The sequence below is a fragment of the Arachis hypogaea genome, chromosome 5, assembly GCF_003086295.3.
Source record: "Arachis hypogaea cultivar Tifrunner chromosome 5, arahy.Tifrunner.gnm2.J5K5, whole genome shotgun sequence".
Classification (NCBI taxonomy): domain Eukaryota; kingdom Viridiplantae; phylum Streptophyta; class Magnoliopsida; order Fabales; family Fabaceae; genus Arachis; species Arachis hypogaea.
The window spans coordinates 27,550,801-27,575,081 of record NC_092040.1 but is presented as its reverse complement, the minus strand read 5'-3'; the positions used below and the strand labels follow the sequence as shown (position 1 = coordinate 27,575,081).

General features: G+C 39.3%; 2 non-coding genes across 2 annotated transcripts; both read left to right on the top strand.

The window, feature by feature from the left end:
- Window positions 1-14,627: 14,627 nt before the first annotated feature.
- On the top strand, window positions 14,628-14,735 carry LOC112804457 (small nucleolar RNA R71). The gene has a single exon (XR_003203072.1). It is a non-coding gene; the product is annotated as a small nucleolar RNA R71 (small nucleolar RNA).
- A 7,846-nt stretch (window positions 14,736-22,581) lies between these two features.
- Window positions 22,582-22,689, top strand: LOC112804456 (small nucleolar RNA R71). The gene has a single exon (XR_003203071.1). It is a non-coding gene; the product is annotated as a small nucleolar RNA R71 (small nucleolar RNA).
- The last annotated feature ends 1,592 nt before the right edge of the window (window positions 22,690-24,281 follow it).

Sequence of the window (24,281 nt, the reverse complement as noted above, 5' to 3'; positions counted from 1 at the left end):
ATAATGAGACCATCAGTGATTTACTGAAATACACTGATGTTGGGGTTTGTGCTTATTCCTCTATTAAGTGAGATGAGGGAGTTGGTATTTCCTTCAATGATGCTTTGGCTCATATTTATGAACATATTTCCTTGATTGATGGCATAACACCCACTCACAAAGTCCTAGAATATGAACATACTCAGTTGCACCGAATTGTGAACCACATCATACTTTCTCAAAGTGACTCTTATCAAAGGGTATCTTATACTAACACTTGTTTTGTATGCCCTGCTCACTAAAAGAGAAATTTCCTTTACTTATTTGATGGTTAGATACATGTTTGACTCTGTTAGAAGTGTGAAAGACAAAGCACTTCCTTATGGCATGTTTCTAACTTGTATATTTGAGCATTTTGGTGTTGACTTGTCCAATGAGATTTATGAAAATAGACATTCATATCTAAAGGGAGGTAGTGCAGTGAAACAGCAAAAAGGACCTACTCAATCTGAGAAAGTGGTTCTAGATGATGAAGATGATGAGTTCATTCCTGAGGAATCTCCTCCTTCTTCCACCGAGGGTACTTCCATCTCCACTAGACAAAAATCTGCTCTGCTTAATGTTGTCAAAGACGTAGTGCAGGAGTTTGTCTCCCAATCTAATCACATGATTTCCATGAGTAAGGAACAAAGGAAGCTAGCAAGCAAGCATGAGAATTTTCTCCAGAAATCAAAGGATAGAGTGGCAGTATTTATAAAGTTCATTGATAATCTTCAACAAGATGAAGATCCTGCCACTGATGCTGAAGAGGAAGCTGATTCGGAGGGAAAAGATTCAGATGCCTAGATTTGTCTCATGAATCTACTGTTGACTGCTCACTTTTGTCTCATGAATCTTGTTTCTTTTGTTACTTTTGAACTACTTGTTATTTCGGATGACTGTGATACCTTAACAACTTCTGCATTTACTTTAAAATTAATCTGGTGTTTTTAGACTGTGCATTAACACTTTCTTGTAGGTTTTAAGGTGTGGATTTTACTTAATGATGACTATGCTCCACCCTTGATGACAAAAGGAAGAGTAATAGCATGAGCAGTGAATATTTCTTTTTGAATTTAATTGCTGGTGCTGATTTTTTGTGATGTTTGATTGCTGGTGCCACAATGGTTTGGCATGAAAACTTGATTTGCAAATTGTTGCTACTACTGTGAATTTGTGTCATGAAAATTGGAACTTGCTGGATATAATATGTTGCTGGTTTACCATTGATTAAACTTGATGCTTAGTTTTTGCTGCTGATATGATATGTTCAGTATTGGGCTGGATTTGTGGTGTTGATTGTTCAAATTCCCTTGGTCAACATGAATTTGTGTAGCTCTTTATTGTGCTCTCTATAAGTAAATACAAACAGGAAAGAAGAGAATAGCGTAAATTTAGGGGGAGCTAAATTTGAAAAAGAAATGGGGAGCAACAATAAAGCAAGTAACATAAATCAAAGGGAAGCTTCTTAACTTTACTAAAATTCAAATTCCTTTTGGTTAATGTTTTAAAGTATGTTTGTCATCAAGGGAGAGATTGTTGAGTTAAGAAATTAACTAACATAATTGATGATGACAAACATTAGATTATTGGGTTAATTACCAAATTAGTTTTGATTATTTTGGTTTAGTGATGTAGGCCGAAATTGATATACAAAGCAGCAGCCAAATTGAATGGAAAATATAAACAAGGCTAGTAGGCTACTGATGAGCGGATATTTTATACGCTTTTTGGGGGTAATCTCATGTAGATTTTAGTATGTTTTAGTTAGTTTTTAGTATAATTTTATTAGTTTTAGGCAAAATTCATATTTCTAGACTTTATTATGAGTTTGTGTGTTTTTCTGTAATTTCAGATATTTTCTGGCTGAAATTGAGGGAGCTGAGCAAAAATCTGATTTAGGCTGAAAAGGACTACTGATGCTGTTGGATTCTGACCTCCCTGCACTCGGAATAGATTTTTTGGAGCTACAGGAGTCCAATTGGCGCGCTCTCAATTGGGTTGGAAAGTAGACATCCAGGGCTTTCCAGCAATATATAATAGTCTATACTTTGCATGAAGATAGACGACGTAAACTGGCGTTCAACGCCAGTTCCATGTTGCAGTTTGGCGTTCAGCGCCAGAAACAGGTTGCAAGTTGGAGTTCAACGCCAGAAACAGGTTACAACCTGGCATTCAACTCCAGAAACAGTCCAAATACATGAGAAGCTTAAGTCTCAGCCCCAGCACATACCAAGTGGGCCCCAGAAGTAGATTTCTGCACTATCTATCTTAGTTTACTCATTTTCTGTAAACCTAGGTTACTAGTTTAGTATTTAAACAACTTTTAGAGACTTATTTTGTATCTCACGATATTTTTAGATCTGAATTTCATACTCTTTAATGGCATGAGTCTCTAAACTCCATTGTTGGGGGTGAGGAGCTCTACAGCGTCTCGATGAATTAATGCAATTATTTCTGTTTTCCATTCAAACACGCTTGTTCTTATATAAGATGTTCATTCGCGCTTCACTATGAAGAAGGTGATAATCCGTGACACTCATCACTGGTGGATGAAATTGTGATTCGTACTCTTTGTACTTGTATAAAATTTAATTCGAGATAATAGCTCTTTACTATGTGTGGTCACAACTCCGTTCAACTAACCAGCAAGTGTACTGGGTCGTCCAAGTAATAAACCTTACGTGAGTAAGGGTCGATCCCACAGAGATTGTTGGTATGAAGCAAGCTATGGTCATCTTGTAAATCTCAGTCAGGCAGATTTAAATAAATTATGGAATTTGGAAAATCAAATAATAGTAAATAAACATAAAATAAAGATAAAGTTACTCATGTATTTCCATGATGGGAATTTTAGATAGGTGTATGGAGATGCTGTGCTCCTCCTGAATCTCTGCTTTCCTACTGCTTCATCCAATCCTTCTTACACCTTTCCATGGCAAGCTGTATGTAGGGCATCACCATTGTCAATGGCTACATCCCATCCTCTCAGTGAAAAAGGTCCAAATGCTCTGTCACAGCACGGCTAATCATCTGTCGGTTCTCAATCAGGTTGGAATAGAATCCCTTGATTCTTTTGCGTCTGTCACTAACGCCCAGCCTTCAGGAGTTTGAAGCTCGTCACAGTCATTCAATTTCGGAATCCTACTCGGAATACCACAGACAAGGTTAGACCTTCCGGATTCCCATGAATGCCGCCAGCAATTCTAGCTTATACCACGAAGATTCTGATTAAGGAATCCAAGAGATATGCGCCCGGTCTAGGGTAGAACGGAAGTGGTTGTCAATCACGCGCGTTCATAGGCGAGAATGATGATGAGTGCACAGATCATCACATTCATCAAGTTGAAGTGCAACGAATATCTTAGAATAGGAATAATTCGAATTGGATAGAAAATAATAGTAATTGCATTTAAGCTTGAGGTACAGTAGAGCTCCACACTCTTAATCTATAGTGTGTAGAAACTCCACTGTTGAAAATACATAAGTGAAAGGTTCAGGCATGGCCGAATGGCCAGCCCCCCAAAACGTGATCAATAGTCTCCTCAGATGAAGAATAAAATAAAACCGAGACCAAAGATGTCTAAAACAATAGTAAATTATCCTATTTATACTAGACTAGCTACTAGGGTTTACAGGAGTAAGTAATTGATGCATAAATCCACTTCCAGGGCCCACTTGGTGTGTGTTTGGGCTGAGCTTGATCTATCCACGAGCTGAGGCTTCTTTTGGAGTTGAACGCCAAGTTGTAACGTGTTTTGTGCGTTCAACTCCGGGTCGTGACGTGTTTCTGGCGTTTTACTCCAGACAGCAACATGGAACCGGCGTTGAGTGCCAGTTTATGTCATCAATTCCAGAATAAAGTATGGACTATTATATATTTCTGGAAAGCTCTGGATGTCTACTTTCTAAAGCAGTTGAGAGCGCGCCATTTGGAGTTCTGTAGCCTCCGAAAATCCATTTTAAGTGCAGGGAGGTCAGATTCCAACAACATCAGCAGTCCTTTGTCAGCCTCCTATCAGAGTTTTGCTCAAGTCCCTCAATTTCAGCCAAAAATTACCTGAAATCACAGAAAAACACACAAACTCATAGTAAAGTCCAGAAATGTGAATTTAACATAAAAACTAATGAAAACATCCCTAAAAGTAGCTTGAATTTACTAAAAACTACCTAAAAACAATGCCAAAAAGCATATAAATTATCCGCTCATCAATCACCTTCCTCAATCCATGAACATGTGCCTGACAACCACCTCTGTTCTACATCAGATTGAATGAGTATCTCTTAGATTCCTTAATCAGAATCTTCGTGGTATAAGCTAGAATTGATGGCGGCATTCATGAGAATCCGAAAAGTCTAAACCTTGTCTGTGGAATTTCGAGTAGGATTCTGGGATTGGATGACTGTGACGAGCTTCAAACTCGCGATTGTTGGGCGTAGTGACAGACGCAAAAGGATCAATGGATCTTATTCCGACATGATCGAGAACCAACAGATGATTAGCCGTGCTGTGACAGAGCATTTGGACCATTTTCACTGAGGGGATGGGAAGTAGCCATTGACAACGGTGATACCCTACATACAGCTTTCCATGGAAGGAACTTTGCACTTTTGAAAGTGAGGAAGCATTATGTTACAAAAATTCAGAAGACAAAGCATCTCCAAAACTCCAACGTATTCTCCACTATTGCACAATAAGTAATTCGAATTTTTCAACATCATTCACTATTTTTATTCCAACTTTGTATTATTTAATCCATGTCCTCTTGTTCAATTGCAAGTCAACTGATAATCATAATTAGTATCCTGACTAAGAATAACAAGATAGCCATAGATTTCTTCAAGCCAACAATCTCCATGGGATCGACCCTTACTCACGTAAGATATTACTTGGACGACCAAGTGCACTTGCTGGTTAGTTGTACCGGAATTGAAATTTGAGATAAGTGATTACAATTTCGTGCACCAAGTTTTTGGCGCCGTTGCCGGGAATTGTTCGAGTTTGAACAACTAAAGGTTTATTTTGTTGCTTAGATTAGGAATAATTTATTTTTGTTGCTATAGAGTCATCAAATCCGAGTCCTTTATCTTCTTTTCAAAAATTTTTTCAAAAATATTATTTTTTCTTATTAAATTTTTAATTTTTCTGTGATTTTAGTGTCATGTTTTAAGTTTGGTGTCAATTGCATATTTTATATTTTCCTTTAAATTTTCAAATTTGTGTTCTTTATTTTTCCTGGATCTTCAAGTTGTTCTTGTTTATTTTTCTTGTTTGATCTTTAGTTTTTCTTATTCTGTGTCTTTTCTTGTTTTTCTTGTGCCTTTTCAAAACATTAGTTTTTGAAAAAAATTATTTTTAGTTATTAAAAATACTTCTTTAAAACAAGTGTTACCTTTACAGCTCAATTGGCTAGAGCGTTGGTTTATGTTCTTGGTAATTGAGTATCTTCTTTTTAAAATCTTTTTTTTCAAAAATAATTTCTCTTTGATTGAATCTTGTGTCAAACTTTAAGTTTGGTGTTTTCTTGTTAATCTTTCTTTAATTTTTGAAAATTTTATTGTGGTTTTCTAAAAATTTTAAGTTTGGTGTTCTTTCTTTTGTTCTTGGTGTTCTTCTGAATCTTCAAGGTGTTCTTGAGTCTTTCTTGTGTTTTGATCTTAAAATTTTCAAGTTTGGTGTTCCTTGGTGTTTTCCGCCAAAATTTTTGAAAACAAGGAGCATTAGATCTAAAAATTTTAAGTCGTGTGTCTTTGGTGTGTTTGTCTCTTTCATCATAAAATTCAAAATTCAAAAAAAATATCTTTTCACTATTTTTAAGGCATATTTTCGAATTTTTTATGTAAAAATTTCAGATTTCAACTTCAAAAATATCCTAACCACTTTCTCTCTCCTCACTTTTTCGAAAATCTTCATAAAATATTTTTAAATTCTCTTTTTATTTTTATTTTTATTTTTATTTTTATTTTTATTTTTATTTATTTTTATTTTTATTGTCGTCTTTATTTATTTTATTTTATTATTATTATTTCAAAATTTTTATATATAATAAAATAAATAAAATAAATTCACATCATCTCCCTTTCTCCATCATGGATTTAAGTGGAAATGAACAGTCCAGAAGGACTCTGGAGTCATATGCTAACCCCACTACTGCTTCATATGGGAGTAGTATATGTATACCCTCCATTAGAGTTAGTAGTTTTGAGTTGAATCCTCAGCTCATTATCATGGTGCAGCAAAGTTGCCAGTATTCTGGTCTTCCACAAGAAGAACCTACAGAGTTTCTGGCACAGTTTTTACAAATTGCTGACACAGTACATGATAAGGAAATAGATCAGGATGTCTACAGATTGTTACTGTTTCCATTTGCTGTAAAAGACCACGCTAAAAGGTGGTTAAATAACCAACCTAAGGACAACATAAGGACGTGGAAACAGCTGTCAAAAAAATTTCTGAATCACTATTTTCCTCCAAAACGGATGACACAGCTAAGGCTGAGCATCCAATGCTTCAAACAAGGAGATAATAAATCTCTTTATGATGCTTGGGAGAGATACAGAGAGATGCTAAGAAAATGCCCCTCTGAAATGTTTTCAGAGTGGGTGCAGTTAGACATCTTCTACTATGGGCTTACAGAAAGAGCTCAGATTTCTCTAGATCACTCAACTGGTGGATCTATACACATGAGAAAGACAATAGAAGAAGCTCAAGAGCTTATTGATACAGTTGCCAAAAATCAGCATCTGTACCTAAACAGTGAATCCTCCATCAACGAAGAGACTAAAACAGTAACTGCTGAACTCAGTCCTACAGATCAAGCTACTGAATTTAATCAGCAATTAGACTTTCTAACAAAACAGTTAGCCAAATTCAAGGAGATATTACAAGAAACAAGAATGGCTAATATGAATATGGAAGTACAATTGAAGCGAACGAAACAGCAGTTATCAAAACAAATAACAGAAGAGTGCCAAGCAGTTCAATTAAGAAGTGGGAAAACATTAAATACCTCACTTCAAGATAGCAAGAAGCCAAGAAATGAGCAAACTACCCAAAATCCATCTGAGGATAGTAAGAGCCCAGAGAGGAATAATTCTGGCACTCAAACACCAGAAAATGGGTGGAAAGCTGGCACTGAACGCCCAAACCATGCTCAGTCCTGGCATTCAACGCCAGAAACAAGCAAGGATTTGGCGTTGAACGCCCAAAGGGAGCACAGTTCTGGCGTTCAGACGCCAGAAACATGTAAGGAGTTGGCGTCTAACACCACTCCAGCTTCCACCTCTGGCATTCAAATGCCAGTGAGGGATCAGACACATACAAGTGCTGATAATAACCCATCTAAAAAGGCTTCTCAACCCACATCTGTCGGCAATAAACCTACAGCAACTAAGGTTGAGGAATACAAAGCCAAAATGCCTTATCCTCAGAAATTCCGCCAAGCAGAACAGGATAAGCAATTTGCCCACTTTGCAGACTATCTCAGGACTCTTGAAATAAAGATTCTGTTTGCAGAGGCATGAGCAAATACCCTCTTATGCTAAGTTCATGAAAGAGATCTTAAGTCATAAGAAGGATTGGAGGAAAACTGAAAAAGTTTACCTCACTGAAAAATGCAGTGCAGTCATTCTGAAAAGCTTACCTGAGAAGCTTAAAGATCCCAGAAGCTTTATGATACCATGCACATTAGAAGGTACTTGTACCAAGCAAGCTCTATGTGATCTTGGGGCAAGTATCAACCTGATACCTGCATCTACTATCAAAAAGCTTGGTTTGACTGAAGAGGTCAAACCAACCCGGATATGTCTCCAACTTGCTGATGGCTCCATTAAATACCCATCAGGCGTGATTGAAGATATGATTGTCAAGGTTGGGCCATTTGCCTTTCCTACTGACTTTGTGGTGCTGGAAATGGAGGAGCACAAGAGTGCAACTCTCATTCTAGGAAGACCTTTCCTAGCAACTGGACGAACCCTCATTGACATCCAAAAAGGGGAAGTGACCCTGAGAGTCAATGAGGACGAGTTTAAATTGAATGTTGTCAAAGCTATGCAGCATCCAGACACCCAAAATGACTGCATGAGCATTGATATTATTGACTCTCTGGTAAAAGAGGTCAATATGACTGAGAGTCTCGAATCAGAGCTAGAGGATATCTTTAAAGATGTTCAGCCTGATCTGGAGAAACCAGAGAGAATAATAGAACCTTTGAAAATCCCTCAGAAAAAGGAGAAACGTCCCAAACTCGAGCTCAAACCACTACCACCATCCCTGAAACATGCATTTCTGGGAGAAGGTGATACCTTTCCTGCAATCATAAGCTCTATCTTAGAGCCACAGGAAGAGGAAGCACTAATTCAAGTGCTAAAGACACACAAGAAAGCTCTTGGGTGGTCCATCAGTGATCTTAAGGGCATTAGCCCAGCTAGATGCATGCACAAGATACTATTGGAGGGTGATGCTAAGCCAGTGGTTCAACCACAGAGGCAGCTAAATCCAGCCATGAAGGAGGTGGTGCAGAATGAAGTCACTAAATTACTAGAGGCTGGGATTATTTATCCCATTTCTGATAGCCCCTGGGTAAGCCCTGTTCAAGTCGTCCCTAAGAAGGGTGGCATGACAGCGGTTCACAATGAAAAAAATGAACTGGTTCCTACAAGAACAATTACAGGGTGGCATATGTGTATTGATTACAGAAGGCTCAATACAGCTACCAGAAAGGATCATTTTCCTTTACCATTCATAGACCAGATGCTAGAAAGACTAGCAGGTCATGAATACTACTGCTTCCTGGATGGATATTCAAGTTATAATCAAATTGCAGTAGATCCCTGGTGGGCGAAATTGTGATCATCAATGGCGCCATCAACATGGTACGCACAATTGTAATCTCAACTCTTTATCACAACTTCGCACAACTAACCAGCAAGTGTACTGGGTCGTCCAAGTAATAAACCTTACGCGAGTAAGGGTCGATCCCACAGAGATTGTTGGTATAAAGCAAGCTATGGTCACCTTGTAAATCTTAGTCAGGCAAACTCAAATGATTATGGATGATGTATGAATAGAACATAAAGATAAAGATAGAGATACTTATGTAATTCATTGGTGGGAATTTCAGATAAGCATATGAAGATGCTTTGTCCCTTTCGTCTCTCTGCTTTCCTACTGTCTTCATCCAATCCTTCTTACTCCTTTCCATGGCAAGCTGTATGTAGGGTTTTACCGTTGTCAATGGCTATCTCCCATCCTCTCAGTGAAAATGTTCAACGCACCCTGTCACGGCACGGCTATTCAGCTGTTGGTTCTCGATCATGTCAGAATAGAATCCAGTGATTCTTTTGCGTCTGTCACTAACGCCCCACAATCGCGAGTTTGAAGCTCGTCACAGTCATTCAATCATTGAATCCTACTCAGAATACCACAGACAAGGTTTAGACCTTCCGGATTCTCTCGAATGCCGCCATCAATTCTAGCTTATACCACGAAGATTCCGATTAAGGGATCCAAGAGATAAACATTCAAGCCTTGTTTGCTTGTAGAACAGAAGTGGTTGTCAGGCACTCGTTCATAAGTGAGAATGATGATGAGTGTCACATAATCATCACATTCATCAAGTTCTTGGGTGCAAATGAATATCTTAGAACAAGAATAGGCTGAATTGAATAGAAGAACAATAGTAATTGCATTAATACTCGAGGTACAGCAGAGCTCCACACCTTAATCTATGGTGTGTAGAAACTCCACCGTTGAAAATACATAAGAACAAGGTCTAGGCATGGCCGTGAGGCCAGCCTCCCAATGATCTAAGAACTAGACGTCCAAAGATGATCCTAAGATCGAAAATGATCAAAAGATAAAAATACAATAGCAAAAGGTCCTACTTATAGAGAACTAGTAGCCTAAGGTTTACAAAGATGAGTAAATGACATAAAAATCCACTTCCGGGCCCACTTGGTGTGTGCTTGGGCTGAGCATTGAAGCATTTTCGTGTAGAGACTCTTCTTGGAGTTAAACGCCAGCTTTTGTGCCAGTTTGGGCGTTTAACTCCCATTCTTGTGCCAGTTCCGGCGTTTAACGCTGGGAATTCTTGAGCTGATTTGGAACGCCGGTTTGGGCCATCAAAACTCGGGCAAATTATAAACTATTATACATTGCTGGAAAGCCCAGGATGTCTACTTTCCAACGCCGTTGAGAGAGCGCCAATTGGGCTTTTGTAGCTCCAGAAAATCCACTTCGAGTGCAGGGAGGTCAGAATCCAACAGCATCTGCAGTCCTTTTTAGTCTCTGAATCAGATTTTTGCTCAAGTCCCTCAATTTCAGCCAGAAAGTACCTGAAATCACAGAAAAACACACAAACTCATAGTAAAGTCCAGAAAAGTGAATTTTAACTAAAAACTAATAAAAATATACTAAAAACTAACTAAATCCTACTAGAAACATACTAAAAACAATGCCAAAAAGCGTATAAATTATCCGCTCAACAGCATCTGCAGTCCTTTTTTTTCATTTTTTTTATTCACTGCTTTTTCTTTCTTCAAGAATAATTTTTATGATTTTTCAGATCCTCAGTAACATGTCTCCTTTTTCATCATTCTTTCAAGAGCCAACATTCATGAACCACAAATTCAAAAGACATATGCACTGTTTAAGCATACATTCAGAAAACAAAAATATTGCCACCACATCAAAATAATTAATCTGTTATAAAATTCAAAATTCATGCAATTCTTCTCTTTTTCAATTAAGAACATTTTTCATTCAAGAAAGGTGATGGATTCATAGGACATTCATAACTTTAAGGCATAGACACTAAGACACTAATGATCACAAGACACAAACATAGATAAACATAAGCATAATTTTTGAAAAACAGGAAAATAAGGAACAAGGAGATTAAAGAACGGGTCCACCTCAGTGATGGCGGCTTGTTCTTCCTCTTGAAGATCTTATGGAGTGCTTGAGCTCCTCAATGTCTCTTCCTTGCCTTTGTTGCTCCTCTCTCATGATTCTTTGATCTTCTCTTATTTCATGGAGGAGGATGGAATGTTCTTGGTGTTCCACTCTTAGTTGTCCCATGTTGGAACTCAATTCTCCTAGGGAGGTGTTCAGTTGCTCCCAATAGTTTTGTGGAGGAAAGTGCATCCCTTGAGGCATCTCAGGGATTTGATGATGAGAGGGGTCTCTTGTTTGCTCCATCCTCTTCTTAGTGATGGGCTTGTCCTCATTAATGGGGATGTCTCCCTCTATGTCCACTCCAACTGAGTAACAGAGGTGGCAAATGAGATGAGGAAAGGCTAACCTTGCCAAGGTAGAGGACTTGTCCGCCACCTTATAAAGTTCTTGGGATATAACCTCATGAACTTCTATTTCTTCTCCAATCATGATGCTATGAATCGTGATAGCCCGGTCTATAGTAACTTCGGACCGGTTGCTAGTGGGAATGATTGAGCGTTGGATAAACTCCAACCATCCCCTAGCCACAGGCTTGAGGTTATGCCTTCTCAATTGAACCGGCTTTCCTCTTGAATCTCTCTTCCATTGGGCGCCCTCTTCACAAATGACTGTGAGGACTTGGCCCAACCTTTGATTAAAGTTGACCCTTCTAGTGTAAGGATGTTCATCTCCTTGCATCATGGGCAAGTTGAATGCCAACCTTACATTTTCCGGACTAAAATCCAAGTATTTCCCCCGAACCATAGTAAGCCAATTCTTTGGGTCCGGGTTCACACTTTGATCATGGTTCTTGGTGATCCATGCATTGGCATAGAACTCTTGAACCATTAAGATTCTGACTTGTTGAATGGGGTTGGTAAGAACTTCCCAACCTCTTCTTCGGATCTCATGTCGGATCTCCGGATATTCACTCTTTTTGAGTTTAAAAGGGACCTCGGGGATCACCTTCTTCAAGGCCACAACTTCATAGAAGTGGTCTTGATGCACCCTTGTGATGAATCTCTCCATCTCCCATGACTCGGAGGTGGAAGCTTTTGCCTTTCCTTTCCTCTTTCTAGAGGTTTTTCCGGCCTTGGATGCCATAAATGGTTATGGAAAAACAAAAAGCAATGCTTTTACCACACCAAACTTAAAAGGTTTGCTTGTCCTCGAGCAAAAGAAGAAAGAAGAGAGTAGAAGAAGAAGAAATGAAGGAGAAGGAAATGGCTTTGTGGTTTGGCCAAAGGGGGAGAAGTAGTGTTTAGGTTGTGTGAAAATGAAGGAGTGAAGAGGGGTTTATATAGGGGTGAAGAGAGGGGTAGGGTTCGGCTATGGGAGGGTGGCTTGGGTGGGAAAGTGGTTTGAATTTGAATGGTGAGGTAGGTGGGGTTGTATGAAGGATGGATGTGAGTGGTGAAGAGAAAGATGGGATTTGATAGGTGAGGGGTTTTTGGGGAAGAGGTGTTGAGGTGATTGGTGAATGGGTGAAGAAGAAGAGAGAGGGTGGTGGGGTAGGTGTGGATCCTGTGGGGTCCACAGATCCTGAGGTGACAAGGAAAAGTCATCCCTGCACCAAGTGGCGAGCAAAATAGCTCTTCATGCCAATTCTAGCGTTAAACGCCGGGCTGGTGCCCATTTCTGGCGTTTAACGCCGACTTCTTGCCCTTTTCTGGCGTTTAACGCCAGTCTGGTGCCCCTTTCTGGTGTTAAACGCCTAGAATAGTGCCAGACTGGGCGTTAAACGCCCATCTGCTAGCCTTACTGGCGTTTAAACGCCAGCAAGATCTTCCTCCAGGGTGTGCTATTTTTCTTTCTGTTTTTCATTCTGTTTTTGCTTTTTCAATTGATAATGTGACTTCTCATGATCATCAACCTACAGAAAACATAAAATAACAAAGGAGAATAGATAAAATATAACATTGGGTTGCCTCCTAACAAGCGCTTCTTTAATGTCAGTAGCTTGACAGTGGGCTCTCATGGAGCCTCACAGATGCTCAGAGCAATGTTGAAACCTCCCAACACCAAACTTAGAGTTTGAATGTGGGGGTTCAACACCAAACTTAGAAGTTGGTTGTGGCCTCCCAACACCAAACTTAGAGTTTGACTGTGGGGGCTCTGTTTGACTCTGTTTTGAGAGAAGCTCTTCATGCTTCCTCTCCATGGATACAGAGGGATATCCTTGAGCCTTAAACACAAAGGATTCTTCATTCACTTGAATGATCAATTCTCCTCTATCCACATCGATCACAGCCTTTGCTGTGGCTAGGAAGGGTCTGCCAAGGATGATGGATTCATCCATGCACTTCCCAGTCTCTAGGACTATGAAATCAGCAGGGATGTAATGGTCTTCAACTTTTACCAGAACATCCTCTACAAGTCCACAAGCTTGTTTTCTTGAATTGTCTGCCATCTCTAGTGAGATTTTTGCAGCTTGCACCTCAAAGATCCCTAGCTTCTCCATTACAGAGAGAGGCATGAGGTTTACACTTGACCCTAAGTCACACAGAGCCTTCTTAAAGGTCATGGTGCCTATGGTACAAGGTATTGAAAACTTCCCAGGATCTTGTCTCTTTTGAGGTAATTTCTGCCTAGACAAGTCATCCAGTTCTTTGGTGAGCAAAGGGGGTTCATCCTCCCAAGTCTCATTACCAAATAACTTGTCATTTAGCTTCATGATTGCTCCAAGGTATTTAGCAACTTGCTCTTTAGTGACATACTCATCCTCTTCAGAGGAAGAATACTCATCAAAGCTCATGAATGGCAGAAGTAAGTCCAATGGAATCTCTATGGTCTCATTATGAGCCTCAGATTCCCATGCTTCCTCATTAGGGAACTCATTGGAGGTCAGTGGACGTCCATTGAGGTCTTCCTCAGTGGCGTTCACTGCCTCTCCCTCCTCTCCAAATTCGGCCATGTTGATGGCTTTGCACTCTCCTTTTGGATTTTCTTCTGTATTGCTTGGAAGAGTACTAGGAGGGAGTTCAGTAATTTTCTTGCTCAGCTGACCCACTTGTGCCTCCAAGTTTCTAATGGAGGACCTTGTTTCAGTCATGAAACTTTGAGTGGTTTTGATTAGATCAGAGACCATGGTTGCTAAGTCAGAGGTGTTCTACTTAGAACTCTCTGTCTGTTGCTGAGAAGATAATGGAAAAGGCTTGCCATTGCTAAACCTGTTTCTTCCACCATTATTGTTGTTGAAACCTTGTTGAGGTCTCTGTTGATCATTCCATGAGAGATTTGGATGATTTCTCCATGAAGGATTATAGGTGTTTCCATAGGGTTCTCCCATGTAATTCACCTCTTCCATTGAAGGGTTCTCAGGATCATAAGCTTCTTCTTCAGATGAAGCTTCCTTAGTACTGCCTGGTGCATTTTGCATTCCAGACAGACTTTGAGAAATCAAATTGACTTGCTGAGTCAATATCTTGTTCTGAGCCAATATGGCATTCAGAGTATCAATCTCAAGAACTCCTTTCTTCTGATTAGTCCCATTGTTCACAGGATTCCTTTCAGAAGTGTACATGAATTGGTTATTTGCAACCATTTTAATTAGTTCTTGAGCTTTTGTAGGCGTCTTCTTTAGATGAAGAGATCCTCCAGCAGAGCTATCCAAAGACATCTTGGACAGTTCAGACAGACCATCATAGAAAATACCTATGATGCTCCATTCAGAAAGCATATCAGAGGGACACTTTCTGATTAATTGTTTGTATCTTTCCCAAGCTTCATAGAGGGATTCTTCTTCCTTCTGTCTGAAGGTTTGGACTTCCACTCTAAGCTTACTCAATTTTTGAGGTGGAAAGAACTTTGCCAAGAAGGCATTGACTAGCTTTTCCCAAGAGTTCAGGCTTTCTTTAGGTTGTGAGTCCAACCATATCCTAGCTCTGTGTCTTACAGCAAAAGGGAATAGCATAAGTCTTTAGACCTCAGGGTCAACCCCATTGGTCTTGACAGTGTCATAGATTTGCAAGAATTCAGCTAAAAACTGATGAGGATCTTCCAATGGAAGTCCATGAAACTTGCAATTCTATTGCATTAGAGAAACTAATTGAGGCTTAAGCTCAAAGTTGTTTGCTCCAATGGCAGGGATAGAGATGCTTCTCCCATAGAAGTCGGGAGTAGGTGCAGTAAAGTCACCCAGCACCTTCCTTGCATTGTTGGCATTGTTGTTGTTTTCGGCTGCCATGGGTTCTTCTTCTTTGAAGATTTCTGTTAGGTCTTCTACAGAGAATTGTGCCTTAGCTTCTCTTAGCTTTCGCTTCAAGGTCCTTTCAGGTTCAGGATCAGCCTCAACAAGAATGCTTTTGTCTTTGCTCCTGCTCATATGCAAGAGAAGAAAACAAGAAAATATGGAATCCTCTATGTCACAGTATAGAGATTCTTTGAGGTGTCAGAGGAAAAGAAAAATGGAAGGAAGAGTTAGAAAATTCGAACTTATCAAGAAAGATGGAGTTCGAATTGTGCATTAAGGAATAGTGTTAGTCCATAAATAGAAGGATGTGAGAAGATGGGAAGAAATTTTCGAAAATAATTTAAAAAAGATTTTAAAAACATTTTGAAAAACTTTAATTGATTTTCGAAAACCAAGATTGAGAAAGAAGTAAAGTGATTTTTGAAAAAGATTTTGAAATTAGAAATCAAAAAGATTTGATTGAAAACTATTTTGAAAAAGATGTGGTTAAGAAGATATGATTGGTTTTAAAAAAAGATGTGATTGAGAAGATATGATTTGAAAAACATTTTAAAAGGATTTGATTTTAAAAATTAATAACTTGGCTAACAAGAAAAGATATGATTCAAACATTAAACCTTTCTCAACAGAAAAGGCAACATACTTGAAATGTTGAATCAAATCATTAATTGATAGCAAGTATTTTTTGAAAATGGAAAGAAATTGATTTTGAAAAAGATTTGATTGAAAAGATTTGATTTGAAAAAGATTTGATTTTGAAAAGATTTTGAAAACTAAAAACATTTTTGATTTGAAAACAAAATCTTCCTTCTTGTGCCATCCAGGCGTTAAACGCCCAGAATGGTGCACATTCTGGCGTTTAACGCCCAAACCACTACCCTTTTGGGCGTTAAACGCCCAGCCAGGCACCCTGGCTGGCGTTTAAACGCCAGTTTGCCTTCCTCACTGGGCGTTTTGAACGCCCAGCTTTTTCTGTGTAATTCTTCTGCTGAATATTCTGAATCTTCAATCCTCTGTATTATTGACTTGAAAAGACACAAATTAAAAATATTTTTGGATTTTTAATGATGAGGAATAATCAAAATACAACTAAGATCAAATAGACAATGCATGCAAGACACCAAACTTAGCAGTTTGTATACTACTGACATTAACAAAATGAGAATGCATATGAGACACATAAACACTCAAGTCAAGAGAATTTAAAAATCAGAGCAATGAAACCATCAAGAACAACTTGAAGATTAATGAAGACACATGCATGAATGCAAAAAGAACAGAAACATGCAATTGACACCAAACTTAACATGAGACTCTAGACTCAAACAAGAAATATATTTTTGGATTTTTTTTTCAAAAATTAAGTGGAAAAAGAAAATAAAGGTATCAAAATTCTTAATGAGAATTCCAGGAATCATGCAATGTTAGTCTAAAGCTTTAATCTAAAGAAATTAGACATGGCTGAACAAGCTTCAGCAGGACATTGCATTCAAGAGCTAAATTGATGAAAATCAATCAGCTTTGGTGATGATAAGAACATCACCTTGAAATACTAGAATTCATTCTTAAGAACTCTGAAGAAAAATACCTAATCTAAGCAACAAGATGAACCGTCAGTTGTCCATACTCGAACAATCCCCGGCAACGGCGCCAAAAACTTGGTGGGCGAAATTGTGATCATCAATGGCGCCATCAACATGGTACGCACAATTGTAATCTCAACTCTTTATCACAACTTCGCACAACTAACCAGCAAGTGTACTGGGTCGTCCAAGTAATAAACCTTACGCGAGTAAGGGTCGATCCCACAGAGATTGTTGGTATGAAGCAAGCTATGGTCACCTTGTAAATCTTAGTCAGGCAAACTCAAATGATTATGGATGATGTATGAATAAAACATAAAGATCAAGATAGAGATACTTATGTAATTCATTGGTGGGAATTTCAGATAAGCATATGAAGATGCTTTGTCCCTTTCGTCTCTCTGCTTTCCTACTGTCTTCATCCAATCCTTCTTACTCCTTTCCATGGCAAGCTGTATGTAGGGTTTTACCGTTGTCAATGGCTATCTCCCATCCTCTCAGTGAAAATGTTCAACGCACCCTGTCACGGCACGGCTATTCAGCTGTTGGTTCTCGATCATGTCAGAATAGAATCCAGTGATTCTTTTGCGTCTGTCACTAACGCCCCACAATCGCGAGTTTGAAGCTCGTCACAGTCATTCAATCATTGAATCCTACTCAGAATACCACAGACAAGGTTTAGACCTTCCGGATTCTCTCGAATGCCGCCATCAATTCTAGCTTATACCACGAAGATTCCGATTAAGGGATCCAAGAGATAAACATTCAAGCCTTGTTTGCTTGTAGAACAGAAGTGGTTGTCAGGCACTCGTTCATAAGTGAGAATGATGATGAGTGTCACATAATCATCACATTCATCATGTTCTTGGGTGCAAATGAATATCTTAGAACAAGAATAGGCTGAATTGAATAGAAGAACAATAGTAATTGCATTAATACTCGAGGTACAACAGAGCTCCACACCTTAATCTATGGTGTGTAGAAACTCCACCGTTGAAAATACATAAGAACAAGGTCTAGGCATGGCCGTGAGGCCAGCCTCCCAATGATCTAAGAACTAGACGTCCAAAGATGATCCTAAGATCAAAAATGATCAAAAGATAAAAATACAATAGCAAAAGGTCCTACTTATAGAGAACTAGTAGCCTAAGGTTTACAAAGATGAGTAAATGACATAAAAATCCACTTTCGGGCCCACTTGGTGTGTGCTTGGGCTGAGCATTGAAGCATTTTCGTGTAGAGACTCTTCTTGGAGTTAAACGCCAGCTTTTGTGCCAGTTTGGGCGTTTAACTCCCATTCTTGTGCCAGTTCCGGCGTTTAACACTGGGAATTCTTGAGCTGATTTGGAACGCCGGTTTGGGCCATCAAAACTCGGGCAAAGTATAAACTATTATACATTGCTGGAAAGCCCAGGATGTCTACTTTCCACCGCCGTTGAGAGAGCGCCAATTGGGCTTTTGTAGCTCCAGAAAATCCACTTCGAGTGCAGGGAGGTCAGAATCCAACAGCATCTGCAGTTCTTTTTAGTCTCTGAATCAGATTTTTGCTCAAGTCCCTCAATTTCAGCCAGAAAGTACCTGAAATCACAGAAAAACACACAAACTCATAGTAAAGTCCAGAAAAGTGAATTTTAACTAAAAACTAATAAAAATATACTAAAAACTAACTAAATCCTACTAGAAACATACTAAAAACAATGCCAAAAAGCGTATAAATTATCCGCTCAACAGCATCTGCAGTCCTTTTTTTTCATTTTTTTTATTCACTGCTTTTTCTTTCTTCAAGAATAATTTTTATGATTTTTCAGATCCTCAGTAACATGTCTCCTTTTTCATCATTCTTTCAAGAGCCAACATTCATGAACCACAAATTCAAAAGACATATGCACTGTTTAAGCATACATTCAGAAAACAAAAATATTGCCACCACATCAAAATAATTAATCTGTTATAAAATTCAAAATTCATGCAATTCTTCTCTTTTTCAATTAAGAACATTTTTCATTCAAGAAAGGTGATGGATTCATAGGACATTCATAACTTTAAGGCATAGACACTAAGACACTAATGATCACAAGACACAAACATAGATAAACATAAGCATAATTTTTGAAAAACAGGAAAATAAGGAACAAGGAGATTAAAGAACGGGTCCACCTCAGTGATGGCGGCTTGTTCTTCCTCTTGAAGATCTTATGGAGTGCTTGAGCTCCTCAATGTCTCTTCCTTGCCTTTGTTGCTCCTCTCTCATGATTCTTTGATCTTCTCTTATTTCATGGAGGAGGATGGAATGTTCTTGGTGTTCCACTCTTAGTTGTCCCATGTTGGAACTCAATTCTCCTAGGGAGGTGTTCAGTTGCTCCCAATAGTTTTGTGGAGGAAAGTGCATCCCTTGAGGCATCTCAGGGATTTGATGATGAGAGGGGTCTCTTGTTTGCTCCATCCTCTTCTTAGTGATGGGCTTGTCCTCATTAATGGGGATGTCTCCCTCTATGTCCACTCCAACTGAGTAACAGAGGTGGCAAATGAGATGAGGAAAGGCTAACCTTGCCAAGGTAGAGGACTTGTCCGCCACCTTATAAAGTTCTTGGGATATAACCTCATGAACTTCTATTTCTTCTCCAATCATGATGCTATGAATCGTGATAGCCCGGTCTATAGTAACTTCGGACCGGTTGCTAGTGGGAATGATTGAGCGTTGGATAAACTCCAACCATCCCCTAGCCACAGGCTTGAGGTTATGCCTTCTCAATTGAACCGGCTTTCCTCTTGAATCTCTCTTCCATTGGGCGCCCTCTTCACAAATGACTGTGAGGACTTGGCCCAACCTTTGATTAAAGTTGACCCTTCTAGTGTAAGGATGTTCATCTCCTTGCATCATGGGCAAGTTGAATGCCAACCTTACATTTTCCGGACTAAAATCCAAGTATTTCCCCCGAACCATAGTAAGCCAATTCTTTGGGTCCGGGTTCACACTTTGATCATGGTTCTTGGTGATCCATGCATTGGCATAGAACTCTTGAACCATTAAGATTCTGACTTGTTGAATGGGGTTGGTAAGAACTTCCCAACCTCTTCTTCGGATCTCATGTCGGATCTCCGGATATTCACTCTTTTTGAGTTTAAAAGGGACCTCGGGGATCACCTTCTTCAAGGCCACAACTTCATAGAAGTGGTCTTGATGCACCCTTGTGATGAATCTCTCCATCTCCCATGACTCGGAGGTGGAAGCTTTTGCCTTCCCTTTCCTCTTTCTAGAGGTTTCTCCGGCCTTGGATGCCATAAATGGTTATGGAAAAACAAAAAGCAATGCTTTTACCACACCAAACTTAAAAGGTTTGCTTGTCCTCGAGCAAAAGAAGAAAGAAGAGAGTAGAAGAAGAAGAAATGAAGGAGAAGGAAATGGCTTTGTGGTTTGGCCAAAGGGGGAGAAGTAGTGTTTAGGTTGTGTGAAAATGAAGGAGTGAAGAGGGGTTTATATAGGGGTGAAGAGAGGGGTAGGGTTCGGCTATGGGAGGGTGGCTTGGGTGGGAAAGTGGTTTGAATTTGAATGGTGAGGTAGGTGGGGTTGTATGAAGGATGGATGTGAGTGGTGAAGAGAAAGATGGGATTTGATAGGTGAGGGGTTTTTGGGGAAGAGGTGTTGAGGTGATTGGTGAATGGGTGAAGAAGAAGAGAGAGGGTGGTGGGGTAGGTGTGGATCCTGTGGGGTCCACAGATCCTGAGGTGACAAGGAAAAGTCATCCCTGCACCAAGTGGCGAGCAAAATAGCTCTTCATGCCAATTCTGGCGTTAAACGCCGGGCTGGTGCCCATTTTTGGCGTTTAACGCCGACTTCTTGCCCTTTTCTGGCGTTTAACGCCAGTCTGGTGCCCCTTTCTGGTGTTAAACGCCTAGAATAGTGCCAGACTGGGCGTTAAACGCCCATCTGCTAGCCTTACTGGCGTTTAAACGCCAGCAAGATCTTCCTCCAGGGTGTGCTATTTTTCTTTCTGTTTTTCATTCTGTTTTTGCTTTTTCAATTGATAATGTGACTTCTCATGATCATCAACCTACAGAAAACATAAAATAACAAAGGAGAATAGATAAAATATAACATTGGGTTGCTTCCCAACAAGCGCTTCTTTAATGTCAGTAGCTTGACAGTGGGCTCTCATGGAGCCTCACAGATGCTCAGAGCAATGTTGAAACCTCCCAACACCAAACTTAGAGTTTGAATGTGGGGGTTCAACACCAAACTTAGAAGTTGGTTGTGGCCTCCCAACACCAAACTTAGAGTTTGACTGTGGGGGCTCTGTTTGACTCTGTTTTGAGAGAAGCTCTTCATGCTTCCTCTCCATGGATACAGAGGGATATCCTTGAGCCTTAAACACAAAGGATTCTTCATTCACTTGAATGATCAATTCTCCTCTATCCACATCGATCACAGCCTTTGCTGTGGCTAGGAAGGGTCTGCCAAGGATGATGGATTCATCCATGCACTTCCCAGTCTCTAGGACTATGAAATCAGCAGGGATGTAATGGTCTTCAACTTTTACCAGAACATCCTCTACAAGTCCACAAGCTTGTTTTCTTGAATTGTCTGCCATCTCTAGTGAGATTTTTGCAGCTTGCACCTCAAAGATCCCTAGCTTCTCCATTACAGAGAGAGGCATGAGGTTTACACTTGACCCTAAGTCACACAGAGCCTTCTTAAAGGTCATGGTGCCTATGGTACAAGGTATTGAAAACTTCCCAGGATCTTGTCTCTTTTGAGGTAATTTCTGCCTAGACAAGTCATCCAGTTCTTTGGTGAGCAAAGGGGGTTCATCCTCCCAAGTCTCATTACCAAATAACTTGTCATTTAGCTTCATGATTGCTCCAAGGTATTTAGCAACTTGCTCTTTAGTGACATACTCATCCTCTTCAGAGGAAGAATACTCATCAAAGCTCATGAATGGCAGAAGTAAGTCCAATGGAATCTCTATGGTCTCATTATGAGCCTCAGATTCCCATGCTTCCTCATTAGGGAACTCATTGGAGGTCAGTGGACGTCCATTGAGGTCTTCCTCAGTGGCGTTCACTGCCTCTCCCTCCTCTCCAAATTCGGCCATGTTGATGGCTTTGCACTCTCCTTTTGGATTTTCTTCTGTATTGCTTGGAAGAGTACTAGGAGGGAGTTCAGTAATTTTCTTGCTCAGCTGACCCACTTGTGCCTCCAAGTTTCTAATGGAGGACCTTGTTTCAGTCATGAAACTTTGAGTGGTTTTGATTAGATCAGAGACCATGGTTGCTAAGTCAGAGGTGTTCTACTTAGAACTCTCTGTCTGTTGCTGAGAAGATAATGGAAAAGGCTTGCCATTGCTAAACCTGTTTCTTCCACCATTATTGTTGTTGAAACCTTGTTGAGGTCTCTGTTGATCATTCCATGAGAGATTTGGATGATTTCTCCATGAAGGATTATAGGTGTTTCCATAGGGTTCTCCCATGTAATTCACCTCTTCCATTGAAGGGTTCTCAGGATCATAAGCTTCTTCTTCAGATGAAGCTTCCTTAGTACTGCCTGGTGCATTTTGCATTCCAGACAGACTTTGAGAAATCAAATTGACTTGCTGAGTCAATATCTTGTTCTGAGCCAATATGGCATTCAGAGTATCAATCTCAAGAACTCCTTTCTTCTGATTAGTCCCATTGTTCACAGGATTCCTTTCAGAAGTGTACATGAATTGGTTATTTGCAACCATTTTAATTAGTTCTTGAGCTTTTGTAGGCGTCTTCTTTAGATGAAGAGATCCTCCAGCAGAGCTATCCAAAGACATCTTGGACAGTTCAGACAGACCATCATAGAAAATACCTATGATGCTCCATTCAGAAAGCATATCAGAGGGACACTTTCTGATTAATTGTTTGTATCTTTCCCAAGCTTCATAGAGGGATTCTTCTTCCTTCTGTCTGAAGGTTTGGACTTCCACTCTAAGCTTACTCAATTTTTGAGGTGGAAAGAACTTTGCCAAGAAGGCATTGACTAGCTTTTCCCAAGAGTTCAGGCTTTCTTTAGGTTGTGAGTCCAACCATATCCTAGCTCTGTGTCTTACAGCAAAAGGGAATAGCATAAGTCTTTAGACCTCAGGGTCAACCCCATTGGTCTTGACAGTGTCATAGATTTGCAAGAATTCAGCTAAAAACTGATGAGGATCTTCCAATGGAAGTCCATGAAACTTGCAATTCTATTGCATTAGAGAAACTAATTGAGGCTTAAGCTCAAAGTTGTTTGCTCCAATGGCAGGGATAGAGATGCTTCTCCCATAGAAGTCGGGAGTAGGTGCAGTAAAGTCACCCAGCACCTTCCTTGCATTGTTGGCATTGTTGTTGTTTTCGGCTGCCATGGGTTCTTCTTCTTTGAAGATTTCTGTTAGGTCTTCTACAGAGAATTGTGCCTTAGCTTCTCTTAGCTTTCGCTTCAAGGTCCTTTCAGGTTCAGGATCAGCCTCAACAAGAATGCTTTTGTCTTTGCTCCTGCTCATATGCAAGAGAAGAAAACAAGAAAATATGGAATCCTCTATGTCACAGTATAGAGATTCTTTGAGGTGTCAGAGGAAAAGAAAAATGGAAGGAAGAGTTAGAAAATTCGAACTTATCAAGAAAGATGGAGTTCGAATTGTGCATTAAGGAATAGTGTTAGTCCATAAATAGAAGGATGTGAGAAGATGGGAAGAAATTTTCGAAAATAATTTAAAAAAGATTTTAAAAACATTTTGAAAAACTTTAATTGATTTTCGAAAACCAAGATTGAGAAAGAAGTAAAGTGATTTTTGAAAAAGATTTTGAAATTAGAAATCAAAAAGATTTGATTGAAAACTATTTTGAAAAAGATGTGGTTAAGAAGATATGATTGGTTTTAAAAAAAGATGTGATTGAGAAGATATGATTTGAAAAACATTTTAAAAGGATTTGATTTTAAAAATTAATAACTTGGCTAACAAGAAAAGATATGATTCAAACATTAAACCTTTCTCAACAGAAAAGGCAACATACTTGAAATGTTGAATCAAATCATTAATTGATAGCAAGTATTTTTTGAAAATGGAAAGAAATTGATTTTGAAAAAGATTTGATTGAAAAGATTTGATTTGAAAAAGATTTGATTTTGAAAAGATTTTGAAAACTAAAAACATTTTTGATTTGAAAACAAAATCTTCCTTCTTGTGCCATCCAGGCGTTAAACGCCCAGAATGGTGCACATTCTGGCGTTTAACGCCCAAACCACTACCCTTTTGGGCGTTAAACGCCCAGCCAGGCACCCTGGCTGGCGTTTAAACGCCAGTTTGCCTTCCTCACTGGGCGTTTTGAACGCCCAGCTTTTTCTGTGTAATTCTTCTGCTGAATATTCTGAATCTTCAATCCTCTGTATTATTGACTTGAAAAGACACAAATTAAAAATATTTTTGGATTTTTAATGATGAGGAATAATCAAAATACAACTAAGATCAAATAGACAATGCATGCAAGACACCAAACTTAGCAGTTTGTATACTACTGACATTAACAAAATGAGAATGCATATGAGACACAT